The 6,852-nt window shown below is 42.1% G+C and overlaps 1 protein-coding gene across 1 annotated transcript in view; it reads left to right on the forward strand.

Annotated features, from left to right (window-relative positions):
* TRMT2B (tRNA methyltransferase 2 homolog B) overlaps positions 1–4,255 on the forward strand; it is a 146,347-nt gene extending 142,092 nt beyond the window's left edge. The window contains exon 13 of the transcript XR_002824307.1: positions 3,997–4,255. The gene's annotated coding sequence lies outside the window, so the exon portion shown is untranslated. The remainder of the gene's footprint in view (positions 1–3,996) is intronic.
* The last annotated feature ends 2,597 nt before the right edge of the window (positions 4,256–6,852 follow it).

Raw genomic sequence — 6,852 nt, forward strand, 5'->3', positions numbered from 1 at the left:
GAAATCAAAAGAAGAGGAAAAAAAGCAACACCAGCAGCCAACAAATGGAGCTCAGAGAGCCAGCTAATGTGGGCTTGTGGAATCCAAGTAGGTGGTGCTTCCCGGACAAGAGACTGTGTCCGCGGGAAGCAGAGGAGGCCGAGTGTGGGTGAAGAAATGTAGGGGGTGGGAAAGCGTATATCACAAATTACTGGAGCTCCGCAGGCCCCCCTTGAAGAAGCAAAGATGGCGCAATGAGCCATGTATTTGAGCGAAAGAATGGGGAGGTGGTGAGAGGTGAGGAAGAAATCAAAAGAAGTGGAAAAAAGCAACACCAGCAGCCAACAAATGGCACTCAGAGAGCCGGACCGTTGAGGTGGGTGGAATCCAAGCAGCCGATGCTTCCTGGATAAGAGACTGTGTCCGCGGGAAGCAGAGGAGGCCGAGTGGGGGTGAAGAAGAGTGCGGGGTGGGAAAGCGTATATCGAAAATTTTCGGTTGTTTTGTCTCCCGCTGGAAGCTCTGTGAAGCTGCTTTCTTGTACCCCCCATTTGTGGGTCTCCGATAGGAGTCCAAGATGGCGGATCCACGCTGCGTTAGCTGATAGGGGACCTCTGCATGAATCTCTCCTCGCTGTCTGTTTTCTGTCAGTTTTCTCACTCCATTTGGTGCTTGGCTGAGTTCTTTATCTCTTCATTTGATGTTTTTGGGTTTCGGGATTGTTGTTTTCTCTGTTTGGCTTAGTTTTTCGGATCTTTGCTGTGGAGGGACGGCGTGGTGCTTCTGCCTAGAGCGCCATTTTGCCGGAATATCACCCTAGGTTCTTATTTCTATAGTGTTTGCTTCCCACCCTCATCCCATAATCACTACAGCTCCCCCCCCCCCACCATGTTCTTCCTCTCACCTTGTCTTGTTCTTGTCAAAACCTGCTTTAAGAAAGGACATCCAACGAGAAACCTTGGAAATGTGCCCTATCTTGCTAGTAATCAGGGAAATTCAAACTAAAATCACAATAAGATACTACTACGCACCCATCAGAGTAACTAAAATGAAAGAAGACTGACAATACTATGTATTGATGAAGATGTGGATCAATTGGAACTTTAGTACACTATTGGTGGTAACAAATTGGTACAACCACTTTGGAAAACTAAACTGCTAAAGCTGAACTTACGCATACCCTATGACCTAATAGTTTCAAGAGAAACTCTCCTGCACGTGCACAGGTATACACGTATATGTATAGACGTCCATTGAAGCATTTTGTTTGTGAAAGTAAAAGATGGAAAGCAACTTAAGTGATAATGAAGAGAATGGATACATAAATTGCTGCCTATTCCATGGAAATTCTTATAGCAGTTAAAAATTAATGAATTATAGCTACATGTAGCTACTGGTATCAAAACCATACAGTTGAGGAAAACATTTGCAGAGCATTGTGTATGATACATTTATGTAAGATATAAAAATGAAACTATCCTATAGTGTTTATGGTTACATGCATAGGTAGCAAAAGGCGAAAATTTTTCTCACTAAATACTTGTTCAGACACAAGCACAGAGAGACACACACACACAACACACATACACACAGGACCACATACAGCCAGTTAGTTGCAGAGCTCAGACTAAAGACCAATTTTCCTTATTCTTCTTTAACCCAACTGAGTAATGGAGGGTTCAGAATCTGAAGGGCCTGCAAAATTGTTAACTTAGTTCCCTGTTTCCAGTAGCTAGGCCGTGTATAGATCAGAACACACTGTGGAGCCTGATGAATTGGGGATTAACAGGGCTAATCAACTTTTTTACGTTAAAGTGGGAGGCAAGATTGCTATACACTTTTTTTCCCTACATCTTCACCCTTTGTCTACTAGCCAAGAATGCTGAGTTTGACTGCTTGAGGGTATCAGTAAACAGGGTAACGTGAAACACTAGTGAGCAGGTGACTGTTCCAACCTGAAGTTGAACTCCTACCAGCACTTCTCCGTCATGTTTAACTAGCTCTGGCAGCAGATGCTGAAGCAGGGTTAAAACCTCAGCCCAGAGAACAGAAAAGCTCTAAATGGTCTCCAGTGTCACTAAAATGGACTATTGGCAAAGTGCTTGAACTGAAATTCTAAATTCTGAACAACACAAGTTTTAATGTAAAGGGCCTTCAGGGTGTTTAGAAGAAAACAGAATTCTGGAAAGTGAAAGGCTGTACATGGTCCCAAAGTGAAAGGCTGTATATAGTCCCTGTTCTCTCTGACCTGCCATGGTTACTTTCTTTCATTATTACTTACTTGTTGTTGTTGTGTGCTACTGAGTCGATTCCGACTCATCTTAGCCCTATAGGACAGAGTAGAACTGCCCCATAGGGTTTCCTAGGCTGTAATCTTTACAGGAACAGATCGCCAGGTCTTTTCTTTCGTGGAGCAACTGGTGGGTTTGAACTCTGACCTTTCAGTTAGCAGCCGTGTGCTTAACCACTATGCCACCAGGGCTTGTGTTGTTGTTGTTAGGGTGTGGGTGTTGTTGTGTCAGTTCCAACTCACAGCAACACTGTGTACAACAGAACGAACCACTGCCCGGTCCTGCGCCATCCTCATGATCATTGTTATGCTTGAGCCCATTGTTGCAGACACTGTGTCAGTCCATCTCATTGAAGATCTTCCTCTTTTTTGCTGACCTTCTACTTTACCAAGCATGATGTCCTTCTCCAGGAACCGATCCCTCCAGATAACATGTCCAAAGTATGTGAGATGAAGTCTCGCCAGCCTCTCTTCTAAGGAGCATTCTGTCTGTACTTCTCCCAAGACAGATTTGTTTGTTCTTTTGGCAGTCCATGGTATATTCAATATTCTTTGCCAACAGCACAATTCAAAGTCATCAATTCTTCTTTGATCTTCCTTATTCATTGTCCAGCTTTCACATGCATATGAGGCAATTGAAAACACCATGGCTTGAGTCAGGCTCACCCTAGACTTCAAAGCGACATCTTTGCTTTCTAACACTTTAAAGAGATCTTTTGCAGCAGGTTTGCCCAGTGCAATGCATTATTTCTTCGATTCTGCTTCCATGGGTGTTGATTGTGGATCCAAGTAAAGTGAAATACTTGACAACTTCAATCTTTTCTCTGTTTATCCTGATGTTGCTTATTGGTCCAGTTGTGAGGATTATTGTTTTCTTTACGTTGAGGTGTAATCCATACTGAAGGCTGTAGTCTTTGATCTTCATCGGGAAGTGCTTCAAGTCTTCTTCTGTTTCAGCAAGCAAGGTTGTGTCATCTGCATAACCCAGGTTGTTAATGAGACTTCCTCCAATCCTAATGCCACATTCTTCTTCATATAGTCCAGCTTCTCGGATTATTTGCTCAGCATACAGATTGAATAAGTATGGTGAAAGGATGCAACCCTGACGCACACCTTTTCTAACTTTAAACCATGCAGTATCCCCTTGTTCTGTTCAAACAACTGCCTCTTGATCTACGTACAGGTTCCTCATGAGCACAATTAATTGTTCTGGAATTCCCATTTTTCATAATGTTATCCATAATTCGTTATGATCCACACAGTCGAATGCCTTTGCATAGTCAATAAAACACAGGACTCAGTAATTGCCTCTAAATTCCACCTTATCCAGGCTGCTAAGACTTCGAAAATCTACCAGAGGGGTATGTGGAACAGAGCAAGAGACAGTTTTAGAAGGAGAAAAAGAAAAGATTCTTTTGAATGGGTTGTTCCCATTCTTTGATGTTGAAATTGATGGTCTGACTCACCTGTTTTATGCATTTGATCTAATAACTATTTTTGAGAAGAGCCTTAAAAGAGGTTTGGGTTCTAGTCCCAGCTTCACCATTTACTAGCTCTGTGACCTTGGGCAAATCAGTTAACCTCTTTGAACTTCAGATACCGCATCTATAAAATGGAGATAATAATAGTATCCACCATTTGGGCTGTTTAGGTGTGTAAAGTGCTTAGCACAGTGCCTGGCATATGGTAAGAGCTTAATAAATAAATGATGATTGTTCTTGTTACAGCATCATGGAAGCATAGGAGGAGAGACTTCCGAGTTGGAGAAAGAAGTCTTGTCTACATAATGCTGAATGCAGCAGAGATGTCAAGGAGGATGAGAATTGAGAAAAGGCAAGGGTTTTGAGACTTGATTAGAAATACTCAGTGATATTTACATTTGAGACTTATGTTTTGAACTCATTTTTACTGGAAATGGAAATCAAAGTTTGAAAAGAATACTCATCACTTTTTGTGGTCAGGATACATATTTACTTTAACTTCAGAACAAGCAGTATTAATAGGGAGTATATAAGAAGTTAGCTGCAGCTGGGGCCCCATAGTAGACTCTTTCAGCAATGTCCATTAGAATTTTCTGTGATGGTGGAAATGTTCTATATCTGCGCTGTCCAATACAGTAGCTACTAGCCACATATGGCTATTGAGCACTTGAGATGTAGCTAGTGTGACTAAGTGAATTTATCCTATTTAATTTTAATTAGTTTAAATTTAAATAGCTCCATATGGCTAGTGGAGCCCTGGTGGTGCAGTGGTTAAGAGCTCAGGCTGCTAACCGAAAGGTCAGCGGTTTCGAATCCACCAGCTGCTCCTTGGAAACCCTATGGGGCAGTTCTACTCTGTCCTGTAGGTTCACCATGAGTCGGAATCGACTCAACGGCACTGGGTTTGGTTTGGTTTTGGTTTAGTGGCTTCCATATTGGACAGTGCAGTTGTAGCTGCCCTGGGAATGCCTTCAGTCTAATTGGGGAAGCAAGACATACACTCTTAAAAACAGTTAAATACCAAAAGGATTGGGTCAAGACAGTAAAGACTTAATTGTTCAGAAAAATTGATACCCTTCTGGGCTAGAGAATTTGGGGAGAGTCTTGTGGAGCAAGTGAAACTTGGGCTTAACTTTGAGGGATGTGTAGTGTTTAAATAGTAGAAAAGCATTCAGGAGGTCATTCTAGATGGGCTGGGAAAGGGAATGGGCAAAGATATAGAGTTGGAAATTTCTCTTATATGAGAAGTTTGAGGACAATGACCATTCTAGAATAGTGCATTCATATTAGGATTTAGGTGGATTTGGGTCAGGTCATGGACAGCCTTGAATGGTAGAATGAAAAGCCTGGGCTTTGTACAAATAGGCCAGTGTTTTGCAAAATGTTGTCTACTTTGGGAGCTTGCTTTAAAACCCAGATTCTCAGGCTTCACCCTGACCTACTAAATCAAAACTTCTGGGTTGGAGCCTAGGCAATCAGTATTTTAAGCAAGCTCCCTAGGTGTTTCTGATACACATTCAAGTTAGAGATCTACTAGATAGATAGAGAGGAGTCCTGGTGGCGCAGTGGTTAAAGTGCTGGGCTGCTAACCAAAAAGGTCGGTGGTTCGAACCTACCAGCCACTCCGCAGGAGAAAGATGTGGCAGTCTGCTTCCATAAAGATTTACAGCCTTGGAAACCCTAGGGGGCAGTTACACTCTGTCCTATAGGGTCGCTGTGAGTCGGAATCAACTTGATGACAATGAGTTTGGGTTTGGTTAGATAGACAGAAGGGAGGCATTGGAAGTTTTTGGTCACAGTAGTGAGATGATGATAGAGGTGTCATGGGAGGCTTAATAAGGTGGCAAGGTGTAAGATGTAGAAACTTAGACCTTGTAGAGTAAGGAAACCAGTCAGGCAACTGTTAAAGTGATTTAGATATGAACTTCACAAATTTAGATTTTCTTTCTGGCTGGTATCCTTGGAATTGTCAAATCAATTCCTAAAATTTCCCTGCAGGCCATATTTCAGTTTTCAATGCAATTTGTTTACTGTTTTATTTATTTATTTTGTTGTTGTTGAGAATATACACAGCAAAACATACACACCAATTGAGCAGTTTCTACATGTACCATTTAGTGACATTAATTATAGTCTTCAAGTTGTACAACCATTCTCACATTCCTTTTCTTTTCTTTTCTAGACTGAAAAAAATCATGTTGCTCATTCAGAATAAGAATTTGAAGAAAACAATAGAAATAGTCAAGCTCAGAGCCTAAGACATGTCCCTCAGTGGCGTGTGGGAAATGTGGCACATGAAAGACTCACTCCTTTGGTAACTTGTGGACAGCCCAAGACCTGACTAGAGCATCATCAGTAGACGGTGTGATACCGGGAGTGACTCTTATTATACCAGAACCAAGTCTTCTAGGAGGTGGCAAAATCCTTTAAGTCAGTTTGATTTATTCGTGTGTTTTCAGCCACAAACTATAGAAAATGGTTCTACAAGGTTTCCGTCTTATAGGGGGTTATTTGTTTTTCTCAATAGGAATTCCAAGGCTGGTAACATGCCTCATCGATGCCATCAGGAACCTAGACTTTTTTCTTCTTTCCACTCCACTGTTACCATCTTCTTGGTCACCTTAGGAGCTCAAGATGACTGCTACAGCACCAGACCTCCTGTCTGCACTCCAGGCAAGAAGAAGGAAAAACAAAGCTAATGGCCAAAGGGCAAAGCCTTAAGGGAAAAATGGTGAAAAGGTCCATTTTATCAGGAAAGTAAGAACTTTTCCAGAAGACTCGCCCAGCAGGTTTCCACATGATTACCTTAGGTAGAAGGTACCTAGGGAAAAGGGGATTGTGGATACTGGTTGGGTCATTCAGTCAACAATGCCTGTCTCAACTAGTTTAGGACAGGTGGTCAACAATAAGAGGATGTCCTGAAATCACACGATAGAACAGGTATGAAGAACTCATGCTAAGGCAGGTCTCATTTATAAATCAGTCCCATAGAATGGCTAGAGGACAGCATTACAGCTAAGCTTTAGAGGACTCTCAGAAAGAAGGTTCTCTGTCTGAGAGGTCAAGTGGAGTTCTCACCCTCCTTTTCTGAGTTGTTCTTCC

This window comes from Trichechus manatus, unplaced genomic scaffold (genome assembly GCF_000243295.1).
Source record: "Trichechus manatus latirostris isolate Lorelei unplaced genomic scaffold, TriManLat1.0 scaffold00051, whole genome shotgun sequence".
Taxonomy (NCBI): Eukaryota; Metazoa; Chordata; class Mammalia; order Sirenia; family Trichechidae; genus Trichechus; species Trichechus manatus.